At 39.7% G+C, this 13,978-nt stretch overlaps 1 protein-coding gene across 1 annotated transcript in view; it reads right to left on the bottom strand.

The window, feature by feature from the left end:
* The window catches only part of LOC139727957 (sodium- and chloride-dependent glycine transporter 1-like), an 89,872-nt gene extending 77,621 nt beyond the window's left edge, over nucleotides 1-12,251 (bottom strand). The window contains exon 1 of the mRNA XM_071638928.1: nucleotides 11,818-12,251. The gene's annotated coding sequence lies outside the window, so the exon portion shown is untranslated. The remainder of the gene's footprint in view (nucleotides 1-11,817) is intronic.
* Between the last annotated feature and the right edge of the window lie 1,727 nt (nucleotides 12,252-13,978).

Here is a 13,978-nt window from a genome sequence, read left to right as displayed (position 1 = left end):
AAATGACACTGTGTATACATAAAATCGTATAGAGGGCGAACAAAGAATGGGGGGACACTAGACGCTGGCTCCATGAAATGAGTTTTATTCCACGGCAGGTGACAAAAAGTTGTATTGAAGAGACATCGGTCACGAAAGAGCAATTCCATACACACCGGACACAATGGCCATGATGTTTATTTCAACACAGCGACTGAGAGACCTGTGCGGTTCTCAGATACGGCAGTCATGACAAGTGTATGTCCACAAAATTGTATGATTATATCCCGCTATAATAAACGAACACGATCTCCAATTGAAAGTGATCGTCAAATGCTTCATATCTGGGAAAACAAGTGAAGGATTTACCATACTAAATATTTACAAGTCCTACTAAATGTACGGATAAAGGTCTAAGTAACCGTTTTATCAGCATTCTTATTATGTTCAAAGATTTCTCTTTGACCGTGAGAATATAACTTTCAAACATTCTTGCATGCTATGAGAGGTTTTGTCGTGCCTTTGCACCCTTACAGCTCATTGCAGTCATAAAAGTTCTACATCAAACATCAAAACTCCAATAGCTACTCTAACAGGGGCAGAACAATTTTCATTTTTTTTTGCATGCTGACATTTAAGTGTTTTTCTGTCTTGATTTCAACATATATTATTCGGTTAGCAAAGTTCGCCATTTTTTTACTGAGTCGCCGCAGTGTGGAGTATCAATAAGGAATCGTAAAAACTTTAAATCGTATTTCTATTTCATAACGAAAATAAACTTTTTGGGAGCATATATCTATGCTACATTTTCTATTCACAGTCGTCTGAGTCAACCGAAAGTATGATGCACATAACGACATGGTTACAATCAACACAGAGAATAAAAACACGAATATGAAAATAACTTGTTATCACATATTCCTGCATTTATCAACAATGTAAGGAGTAGAAAGAGAATATCATGCCACTAAAAAAAAAAAATGAAAATAGTGTTCAATTGTTCATCATCTAACTAAATGCTTACCATTTGCCAGAGGTGACAATTTTCTGTTGTTAAACTTCAAACCGAAAGTTACCAAAGGCGTGTTGTGATAATATACATAATATCAAATGGATTCTTTAAATTCATTATTATCAACCAGGTGAAACTTATCATACGATGTCAACTCATTACACTCATTACCAACTATACGATAAACAGAGTTATTTGCATCGTACATATTTATCTTTATTCTAAAAAGTATTAGAAATCATTTTGGGCATGGCTGAAAGAATATATCTAAAGTTCTGTCTGCGTTAACAGGAGGGGAAACATATTCATGACAGATAGTCTATACACAAAAATCAGTGCATATTTGGAAAGGAACATAAACCCATTTTTCCCCGTCAGCTGTATGGGCGTGGGTCATACGACTTTCAACCGCGCTGTAACCAGACACCTAAGGAAAATGTCGTGGTAATCACGCTGGATTGTCTTACATGAAGTATCACTTTCACCCCAACGGATGTGTTGACTTTTATATTCGTGTACCACCAAAGTTCGCTGCCATGACAACGTACCATTGAGCGAATACCATGGCCTACCGATACGACATTCAGATTGTAATCGCATTGAGCAGTACATACTGCAAAATAACTTGCCTACAACAGATTAAAGAGAAACGGACGGGTGATGAAGGCTTCTATTTGCCTCGAATTCGTAACATATCTATATCTGACACACAACTGCTTTGTATAAGTATTTACTAAACGCATACCCTTCCCCTTATCATTTTATTGGGTAGATGCATACAGTAGCAATATGTATTTAGTGTCATAACAGGTCTTATACAAAATACGCTTTCACGCAAGAACCCCCTTCGGGGGTTTTTTTATCCCCCCCCCCCCCCCCCCCCCCCATTTTGGGGAGTACGAGACATCAAAAGGAACAAGAAGGATATCGTAATCGGGAATTGTAAAGGAATGAAAGTTGACTAAATGAAAATCATGATAAAAATGATAATAATAATGATAATAGGGTCCTATCTATCCAGGGTAGCCTCTTCGGTGTTGCCACTGCTCTACTAGAGGGCCATGCCATTATTTTTACCCTAGCGTTGCCAGGTACCCATTTATACACCTGTGGATGTCGAGAGGGACGTGGTTGGTAAAAACATCTTGTCCAAGGACGTAAGCACTGGGCGGGAATCGAACTCGGGTCCTCCGATTTGGGAGTCGGGAGTCGTACCCACTATGTCACAGCTCCTGCACTATAATCGGTACACATAATTTCATTTCGGGCAGCATCCAAACAGTCAGAAGTTGAAACTGAAATAATTGTTCTCATAGCAATTGTCGTTACGCTGTACTCATAAACAAAGAGAGCAAATACAATGTAGCTGTGGCGGGAAGAAAAAAACAAACACAAAGAAAATGTACCTCACAGAAGCTAGATGAAAGGAGGCACCGAATAGGCAGACTGTGCAAAAAGGAAGAAACTGATACTCACTCGAACAATGAAGTGCGAGGAGGGTTCGCTCAGCGCAAAAACAGTTTCCACCCAGTGGGAAACAACACATACCGGATTTTCGAACTTGACAAGTCGAAAGCTGATCTGGCCTTGTTTGCTTGAAATCTACACCATCTTCCTTTGCTCTGGAAGCGAAGAGAAAACGCAACCAAGACCCCCACCATTATTCTCGCTTTCCCACACATACAGTACTGTGCATCTCGCCTGCATTCAAAATGTGTCCGAGTGCCAAAACGCCAAACTGATGCAGCTTCTGGGAGACCCTTGTTTAATTCTCGTGAGAGGCATGCTCATCACTGATAGGTATTTTCATTACTGATATCATGCAGAATTGCATCCCGTATGAAAACTTGGGAAATCACCCTCCCCCCCCCCCCCAAATCCACCTCTACTTGGGCGGAGGGAGGTATAAAATGTAAGTTTTCCCAATTCATGCCGGACAATAATTGTCTGAACTTGACAGGCAAAACATACTGCCAAACAAACAAAAGTGACAAACGCGTCATGACTAGTACGTCACTGGGTTTGCAACTTAGCACCACTTCCATTTGGGTTTGGCTTCGGAAGTCTCGGATTTTGTTCTATGTATTTGCGATCACAGCAAAGCATCCTCACGACACTTTAGAAATGAGTTATAACTGGGATCAGGTTGACTAGCCATACATGTATACACGTCGGGCGGGGGTCTTTTTATGTTCTTGAAATTGTTAATAACACGGGGAGAACACAGTTGACGACAATCGAAACATCCCTGCAGATGAACACGCACCTCGAGGGGGAAAAAAGACAATGTTATTTCCTCGGCGACAAGGAGTGGCCGAGTCGCTGAAGAATGGAGGACGAGATAGCACAAAAAGAAGCCCGGATTAGCGCGTTCCGACTGACCTCACCCACGACTGGTTCAGCTGTTGAAGGCAAGTCATCCATGACAAACGTAATGATGACATTCATATCAAAACGAGGAAAGGGAAAAGGGGAAACAAGTGGAAGAAAAGAAACAAGGAAAGAATAAAGCAAAGCAAACCATCAATGCGAAAGTCAAAATACAAATTTCAAGCAAACGAACCGACAGAAAGAACACAAGGTCTCCCACCTAGCTGTGAGGGCACCTGAGAATGCAGATGATACGTCACTAACTGCAGTTTAAAGTGGAAACAAATATGTATCAGCGCATATGTATCAGTCAGATTATTCGTATTCGCCAGAGCAATTTCTACTTCAAAGATATGACACCGTCAGATCAGTATCTCCTTGGTCAGACAGTTCTAAATAGTCACACTCCTGTTGTATTAGTAAGTCGATACATTGCACAGGAAAAATTTTCCTTCGTTGACACATTTCACTCTGCATATAAAACAACAGAAGTGCTCGCTCTCATACCATAGCCCTATATGGATCACTGTCTAATCATAAACCACCTCCCTGGTCTAAGTAACCATGGAGCTACTTTAAGTCTATAGTAGCACAATGGTCTAACCAGGGAGGTGAGACGAACCTCCCAGGTCTAACCATGGACCTACAACAAAGGTCTATGGCCTAACGATTGCATTGGTAAATACTGTTCTGTAGTCTTGCCTTGTTATACGTGTATGCTGGCATCAGACTCGAAGCTCTACAGACGCTTTATGGCACTCTTAAAAGTGTGCGCCTGACTTTGTTTGCAGTAATAACAATCATCGCCCAACCCTCGGGAATAATGTAATATGAGAACGACGACTGAACACATCGTCGATTAAAATTTGGTTGAATCGTTGGCAAATGCTTCATATGCAATTGATTGCCAATGAGACAAAAACGTACATGGAGATTGTTACGAAGTGAAGTTGATTTGTTTTGAATACTTTTCAGTGCAACATCAACATGACCCTGCCCATTTTCTTTTTCTTTTTAGATATCTAGATCAGTTCGTGACGCTATCGCTATAAAACTGACGTCAAAATGCACTGCCATTATCGTCATAGTCAATATCCCATTGTGGATAACATTCTTTTCGTAAGTATCCTGGCACAATTATAAAATGTCATGGCATTTGGGTAAGTCGGTCTCCTCCCCCGTCACCCTCCCCCCCCCCCCCTCACCCCCTCCTCCTTCCCTCGATGATTCTTTTACATCCATGCTCTCTATAGACACAAGATGAGCCCTATGTCTCCTTCGAAACAGCTGGAAGAGAGTTTAGCGATATATTTTCCTCCATAGTTCAAGAAAGTCTTCCAGGTTGGTGTCCGAAAGGCGGTTTTTCCCCCTCTCTTGTTTCCGTCTCCCTTTCTGTTTGGGTTGGCGAAGAGAGCCAACTTCTATCAGCGTTTGGCCGTCAAATGTCACCGAATGTGGGTCATGACGTTAAACTCTGCCAAGGACAAGTTTTGACTCTTTCTCTCTCTCTTTCTTTCTTCCAACCTCGATCTTCAAAGCAAGAACAAGAACAAGTAGTCGTCTGACGCGAAAGGCAAGGTGCGCCAAGTCTGAAGGAAATATCATAGCTGCTCCTTCGTGTCACAAGACATCTCAACGGGGTGGACTCGGGGGATTGCCCATGGTCATTCGGATCGGAAGAGATACACGATACAATAACAGTTGTTAGCACACGGGTTTATACTCCCAAAACGAAATATAATTGTTACTTCTTTTTCCATGAATGAGTCGTTAATACATCCGCAGATACGAATTGTAAATCCAACTAAATATACAGCGTGATAGACTAAGGACATGTCACGCATACCCCCTCCCTCCAGTCCCACACTCCGCCTCTGCCATGGAACGCAGCGATCCTTTTTGGAAAATATTTGAAAATACATTGGGGGGGGGGGGAGTGATGTGTGTTATTTTGGTATTTTCAAATGTTACATATTCTGTTAACTAAATATTCACGTTTTCCTTTTTTCACTTTACTTCTATTCAATACCTGAAAAGAGGACATTTTCAACAACAACAAAAACTCCAAACAAACAAACAAACAAACAAACAAACAAACAAACATGTGTGAGTTTATTGTTGGTTACTTAGAAAGTGGGGTTACAGACAACAGTTTCGCACTGTTGCGTGTAGGCCCGTCTGAACGAGGAGGAACTATAGGCGATGGTACCTCCTTGGTCTGAAACACGATTGTAGAATTCTGAGACGAAATCTCGATGGAATTGGCGCTAATAATGATACATTTGTCACTAATCGACGATAGCAATTTCAATCCTTCCTATGTGCTTTATCCTAGACATGAGGTCTGGAATGGTCTGTCCTCTCTCTCCCTCTCGAGAATGTTTGACGAGAGGAACGTCGGTTTAAAATTGAGATCATTGTCGGTAATACAAATTTGTAGTTGTACTGGAATTTTGCCCGAAATTGACTTAACGACATAAGTCGGCAGTGTGCATGTCGAGGGGATTCTACGAGAATCCGGGGTCAGAGGTTAAAGTTCATCTGTCTGAACGGCACACCAGGCTCCTCAAAACTAACGTCATTATCAAGTGGAGACTGCATGAGCATTCGACATACACGTCGGCTGCAGCTCGCACATGTGGTTGGAGAGTGGGATCCAGGGTCAGATTAATAGGCCAGTCTATAACTGACACATTCTACCCCCTACTTTGGTTGGGGGGGGGGGGGGGGAGAGATGCGAGACAGATAAATAATGTCATGACTCTGATGACATGGGAGCATCTTTCACCACAGAATGTCAGCGCTGAAGAAGCATTTTGGTGTGGTGGTTAGGACCGCGACTCCCAAACGGAAGGTTTTAAGGTCAAACACACTGTCTTGCGCGAACATCTTTGAACAAGGTGCTCCCCCACTAAATGTCTCCTGACCCAAGTCGCTATGATAGGGCCATCAGCAAAATCAGTTCGAACGCTAAGTTATCACGTTTTTACCGGGGTAGATGGGAAGATTTATGATTATATGATTATAAGCATGATATAATTTCTGAGGCAAATTTTCGACAACGCTGAAAGTTATGTAACTTTCAAGTAACGAAAACAATTCATGAGATCCACTGCTAACTGTAGTACAATTAGCAGTGGATCTCAGTTACTAGTTTATGTACGGCTGCGTTCGTATGACGATTTAACTCACAATTCTCGCGGGGAAGTTTCTTGCCACTCGCCGCCCAGCTGTGGTATTTTCCATTTTTTATGACAGATTTCTTGGCGTTCCTGCGTTTGTCCCTACCTCATTAATCGCACTCCTCTAATTAGTGACTGGCGGAAACATCGATAAACTGAAGAGAGGCAAGTGGCGATGAACAAATAGTTTGCTGAAAGTCAGCGCAGCCATATGCACTTCGGTTTGACATCAACGAATGAAAATATGTTTTTGTCAGTCTGAAACGTAGGCTAATAATCTCCGGCCAGTTGAGAGAAGAGAGTGAGAGAAGGAGATAGATATACACCTGGCGTGCGAAGACGCATTGAGACGTATTTCCCCTTGTGCCGGGGTAGTCAGATGGTCTGTGTAAGCAGCTCCATCATCCGTGCATCACTTGGAGGAGCGTGGGATTCGAATTAAGACTGTCTGCTGTAGCGATAAAACATACGGTAGCTACATGTATGTAAATTTGATTTGGCGACCATCGACACCAAATGAATGCTTTTTCGGGTTCCCGCAGCTCAATTCAAGAGATAACAATCGAAGGAGAGAATAGAGTAAAAGAAACATAGAAAGAAAGAAAAATGAAGAATTGGTAGTCTCTCTTCAGTCGTTAACGACGTGGACTATTAACGTGTCCGGCGTTTGGCCCAAAGAAGTATAAACTTCCGATCATTGACAGAACCCAACGTAAGTCACTAAGGCATTATTCTAAATCTAAGCAGAGTGAAACAAACGATGCTACGAATAATCATAATTATAATGATTTCTAATTCAGTAATTGGCACTAATTGCAGGATTTATTACCAGAGAGCAGTGAAATAAGACGTATTTGCATTGAGACATAATAAATAGCTACAAAGAGCTTACATTCCTTCCCCTAATATATCACGAGACAATTCAAATATAAAAAACAAGGAGCATAATTTTCTTTCCTTGTTAAAAAAGAGAAAAAATGAAGCGAGTAATGATGCTAGTAATAAAGCCTTTGCTTATGAACATCTGTTTCTTCAATCAGGACGTGGGAGAAGGGCGATCATTAACTACTAATAGCGTGCAAACAATTTAGCCCCTGTTGTGTGGCGAATCGGCCTATACACACCCACCCACACACACTCTCTTTTATATACTTACATGGATGGTATGGTATTCCATCGACCTATTTATTGGAGCAATTAATTGTAGTCTTTGTGCAAATACCATTTCATTCGGATTTCCGCTTGGGGGCAATTCCGTAAATACGGACGTACATTTCACAGCCTTTAATGACATTTGACAAAAAAACAAATATTGTTAAGACAAGTTTTTTCCTACCAAAAGATGTACCTCTATGAAAAGAAAACATTCACATAAAATTTTGGGGCAACACCCTTCCTGTGACCTTCAAAAAGTGGAAAAACACCCTCTGGTTGGACGTACAAAAATGGACGCTGTTTTCCAATCTCTTGATTTCAAATAAAAATTTCTGTGATTTATTCAGATTTTTTCTTCAAACTCAGGTATGTCTGTAAGGAGGAGATGTCAAATGATAGTAAGGTACCAAAATCAAGCTTTGTTTATTCATTCATATGGAGATATTCTACGTTTTATTATTGTGACGGACGTACACGGTTGGATGTACAATTTGTCCGTGATGGACGTACATGTATTATACATATGGAAATTGAGCATTTTTATCATATTTGTAACCACAATTAAATATCACTCTCTATAATATCAGCTGGCATTTATCAAAAAGAAATATACAAGCCAAGGTTATTTTTTCTTTGTATTTCCTTGTTTTTCCATCTTATCATACATTTTTTTTTGTATTGCTATAAATTTGGGGAGCCATCACTCTATGGATGTCCTTAACATACCAAAGTAAACTAAGCCAGAGTAAAAATGTTAACAATACTCCTCATATAGTAACTCATTTAAAGCAATATATATACATATTAAAATGGGGGGGGGGAGGGGTTAAGACAAAGAAGTTATCATGATATATGGATATCTTCAACCACATCATGTATGTACTACATGAGAGTTGACATGACATCAAACAATGAACAAGTGCTTGCAAAAGAAAATGAAAAAGAATAGGTAAATGTACATACTGTATACCTACAAAGGACTGACAGTGTGACTTAAGATTAATACTTTCACATACAATAGTTTTAATTCTAAACAAAGAGAAAACTAAGTCATGATGTGTACATGTATGTAATCATACACATGAAAAACTATAGTAGGATTGATGTAAGTAAGCACAATATAAGAGGTAACACGAGTATAATATCAGGCTAAAACCTGGAAACTACAGAAAGTTGAAATCCTACTAAAAAGTCTTTAACTACAGTTAGAACTAGTATATAAGTATCCAGTGACGGGTTATCATACAAAAGTAAAGTTCCTGTACATTATCACATGTATAACAAACAAAAAGAGCATTTCATATGATAAAAATTAAAACAATGTTTCAGAAAAAAAAAAACAGTTTAAGCAAAACATACCTTGTTTCTTAAATTTTGGAATTACAGCCATGCATGATTGTAGTACTCTCCTTAAGAGCAGTTTTCTTTTACATGAATGGAACTGTATATTGACTTTGTATGATTACTAATACTATGGATAATCACATAAAACAGTCTGTTAATTTACCAACAATTGAAATGTCTGTGAAGAACTTTGCAAAGTCTGGGGAGGAAACACCAAACCATAAGAAGTTGAATGGATTCATACATAGTCCAATGTTGGAACATTTGAGGAGTTGAGATAATTTGCCTCTTACTTACATGTATGTAAATGTTATTTTCCCCTTGCAAAATCAAAACAAATAAAGTGGTTGAATTAGCCATCATCCAGCAAAGTGTTACAGTATATATTTGACTTCCTCCTGTAATTGGAAACAATATGCCTAGAATGTGAAACTGAATTGACCCCTATTTCCAGCAACTACAGGTGAGCACTGCTATTTTTTAGACAACATCTTTTTTGAGGTAGAATATCTGATCTGGTGGCTCTGGCCATCTCCAGAATCCCCCTGCTGGGTGCATGACATTGACCTTTACATCAGCATTGTTTGCCCGAAATTCCATGACTTCTCAAGGGTAGGATTCGCATTGGTAATCTACCAACACCCAGTCTCCAATGTTTATTTATTACCTGAAAAAAAAAAAAAAACTCTTCCTTTTTTCACTAAAGCCCAAACTTCTATGAATGAAGAAAGTTTTGACAGCTAAATTCCAGTTCCATTCTAATTAGTGACTAATGAACTAATTAATCTGCCCTGTAACAATTTTGACCATCTCTCCAGTCATTGTCAACAAAGGAGAACAATTATACAAGATGCTTAGGCAAATTGAAATGGGGAAATGAGAGCTATATGACACCGTGATGGACGTACAAATTAGGTGCGGTTGGACGTACAAAAAAAGTGTACGTCCAACCGCTCATTAATAACTTAATTAGCTGGAGTGAAAACAAAATTTTGTGACAAGTATGTAGATACCCTAAAGCTTATTTAGGATTGACATTATAACATCAGTTGAATACTTTCTTTTTCTGAAATCTTAAAAAAACTAGTTTTTTTGTGACGGACGTACACGACCATACGTGTAATGCAATTAAGTGGCAATTAGTCATTAAAATAAAAATTAAATCAAAAGTAAAATATTGCATTTATAAGAGCTGGATGTAAACTACTTTTACCATAAAGAAAGAAACAATTCCATGAAGTCAGTTCTGGAAATACAGAAAAAATGTCAGGTATACCTTGTGTTTAAAAAAATACAATTATCTGAAATGTCTCAATAAACTGAGGCATGATGACCTTGACCTTGGTCATACCTAATTGAAAGTCACATATTTGGACAATTCATTGTCTCAGCTTTCAAATGAGGTGCAATTTAGGTTTAGCCTATGAGTTTTGAAATTTCACCCTGAGGTTGTCACATTTACGGAATTGCCCTTGGAAGAGCACATAGAAATAAAAAAAAAAAAGAATACGAAATTCTACCAGGAGGAGATGAACGGACACGGACTTCATCGTGGTGAAATACATGTTTACCGATGAAACAAAGGTCTCTTATGTAATACTACATATGGGCCATCATTGATGGAACACAGCGAAAGACACACAAACACCGATGAACTTATCCAATGAACACATAATCGCTTCTCTGAGAAAGTGAGTTGATTTGTAATTGGTTTGTTTGTTTGTTACTTTTTTATTCGAGCAATGTTGTAGAACTTTAGCAACTACACTGCGTACTAGCCAGTTCAATTTCTCCGACCCAACCTACAAACACAGAGAGTGCTTACACCTCTCTGCTACAAACATCGTCTCACATAGAACCAAGTAAGGTACATCTCCATCCTATTCCTATGAAGATCGATTGGGTGATAGCACCACCCTAGTGATATACGCTGTAGAGCAGGGAGGTGGGAAGACAGTACCTTCCTGGTGATAGTTTATGCCTCGCGATCAGCTCTACTCAGCTCAACTCAGCAGGCAGTCTCTATCATTTCATCACTGAGCAGCGAACTCCTGTCACATTTCATTAACTTTACACGTTGATTTACTGCGGGATATAAATATAAGTCTGCGTAATATGTTTACGGAAATACAAGAAAATAAAAACACCAAAAGTAAAACATGCGGATATATTTCTACCCTGTAAGAGACGTTTTCCCTAACAGACCAAGTATATTCCAATGTCCGCGTGTCACCCACCCCGTGCCCGCGTATGCCCATCTATACCGAGGACACAAGTGACCACTATCCCCACGCACGCTCACGCATTGGCTCAGCGGCTTCGGCCACATCGATCTGTTTTCAATGTCGTTGGCCGAAAAAAAAAAGAAACAAAAAAAAAACACCCCTCTTTGTAGATCGAGAAGAATATTGTTTGACAACATATCACCAAGAGGTAGTTAAAGTCTGAAATCTTCAAGTAAAAGCGAAACTACATCTTTATCACCCTTCTAAAACTGTTCCATACATAAGCCTACTTTCTTCTAAAATCTATCAACCACAGCTCCAGACGAAAACGAAAACAGCCGTTCCAGTCTCTGACCTTGGAATCTTTCGTATAATACACTTCAACGCAACGATCGCCAAGACACCAAAAAGGAGCAATCGCATTGCGTACACTTACAGTCACTTGGTATATTTCCGTGGTCCTTCAATGTGAGATAAAACTAACGCAAAGAATGAGGAAAAGTGAGAATAATAAGTCTGCAAAATACAGAATGTCACAACGGTGCCTTACCTTATTCCGTGCCAGGAGTTTCACACAGCTAGTCCCACACGTGTGGATTAGATCGCTAGAAGTCCTGAACGTAAATAACGTGTTTTGTTTGGGGTCGTTCGAGTACCGCTTTACGTACCCAGGCCCTCTCACCACGCACCCAAGTCAAATCAAATCAAGGGACGCGGAGACTGACCTTCGGCAAGATTATTCCATTATGCCACGGAGGGGTGATCGTGTGAATGGGCTATGACTGAGCTCGCAAGACGGCTGTGATGGTAAACAAAGGCAACGTCTATTGAATTTCAAGCTCAAAAGAATACAACGATGGTCGTTAACTCGGCTCTGCAAAGACCGACTGCCGCTGAGTCTGTTTAATTGACGGCCCAAACAATGCCTACATCACCCGCACATATTGATTAGATGTTCCCTACTCCCAACTACGGGGATATGAGTCCACGGGATACTTTCTGCTAGGCCTGAAGCATCCAGCAAACACAACTCCGTCAAACTCCCACGCCCGAAATCAGTTCGCAATGTTTTTTAGACACACGGGTACAGCGACTCAAGATGGCGTTTGTCGCTTTGCGTTCATTGCCCATTCCCGTGATTTCCGGAGATCAGATTAGAATTTACTGCCGAAAGTGTCACCTTCCTCCATTTCCATGAGAAGAAAAACAGCAAACTCATGTAGTAAAGCTTTATGCCAGTCCTGCTGAGTTTCCGAATACCATTTTGCTCCATGTATGCTGTATCATAATTCACAAACATCTGCGAAAACAAAGAGAGGTCAAACGTGAAAGACAGTCTATTGAGTCATGTCATTGCACAGAGTTGTGAGAGACAACAGAAAAGAGTCAGACCGCCAGCATCAATGTAAATTGCAAGGATTTCCTAATTCTAATCGAACCTGCCGTCAATAATTACCTCCGTATGAGGTTACAGGTGCAAGGATATTTAATCACTCATCGTTTTACCCATGGAACGTGTGTGTTACGAGCCTTATCGGTCTTACCTTGTAGGATCTGCACAAGGGAAGTACATATTCGATCTGATTTCCTTCATTTTCATTCTTTATCTTTTTCACCAGGAATGTTAAATTATAATTATTCATTTTCTCTATCACTGTCAAATTCCAGGCCTATTTGAAAGCAATGCAGCTTCATAAGTGATTTCTTTTTCCTTTTTGCATAGAGCGAAGCCAAAGGCCAAGTATTGCAAGGGCGACAACAATAATTCCGTGTAAAGCCTACATTAACCTTTTGTGTGCCACATTGATTGCCCGTCCATAGGTTTATGAGTGAAATCTGTGGACATTTGGCTCATTGGGACAGAAAGGGTTAAAGGACAAGTACGTCCAAATTTGTGTGGATTGAGTAACTGCAGCAATATTAATAAAGGAACCAAAATTAAATCAATTCATTTGGGCTTACTGTTTTACTTCCGAGAACGGTTTCACGTCCGATCCTGGACGCTTCATCAGCTCGTCGTCGGAAGTAAAACAGTAAGTCCAGATGAATTGATTTAATTTTGGTTCCTTTATTGATCGTTACCTGGATGAATCACAAGTTACACCATTTGCAGCAATATTAGTAAAACACAACAGTGAAATTTTGAGGAAAATCGGACAATCCGTTCAAAAGTTATGCATTTTTAATGTTCCAGTGCTGCCAGAAGATTACAACAGGTTGTGATGTCACTGCAGGACAATGAATTAACAAAATATAAACAGAATTCAACAAATTTTCATATTTCTAGTAAAATTAAAGAGCATTTGACCTACAATGTCCCTTTCTCAAAATGCAGGGGGAACAATAGAGCATGTACCATGCGTCAGTAACAAGTAAAGGGAATGTGTATTTTTCACTTTTAAAAGATGCAATTTTGTGGAATTCTCTTTGTATTTTTTTATATCGTTGTCCTGCAGCGTTGTTGAAGTCTTCTCATCTAGCGATGATGGTACTGAAACTTTAAAAAAATCGTAACTTTTTAACGGATTGTCCGGTTTTTCTCAAACTTTCACTGATGTGTTCTACTAATATTGCTGCATTCACTCAATCCACCGTGACATAATATTTTAATGCGGATAAAAAACTAAAAAAACTAAAAACTTTTCTTTTAACTACTTGATAGTTCTGATAAACTTTTCCTTTAAGTACTTGGTTAGTCCAGTGCCACCAGG

This window comes from Diadema antillarum, unplaced genomic scaffold (genome assembly GCF_040938485.1).
Source record: "Diadema antillarum isolate AM-2024a unplaced genomic scaffold, OU_Dant_1.0 seq00000160_RagTag, whole genome shotgun sequence".
Lineage (NCBI taxonomy): Eukaryota > Metazoa > Echinodermata > Echinoidea > Diadematoida > Diadematidae > Diadema > Diadema antillarum.
This window is presented reverse-complemented; position numbering and strand designations above follow the sequence as displayed.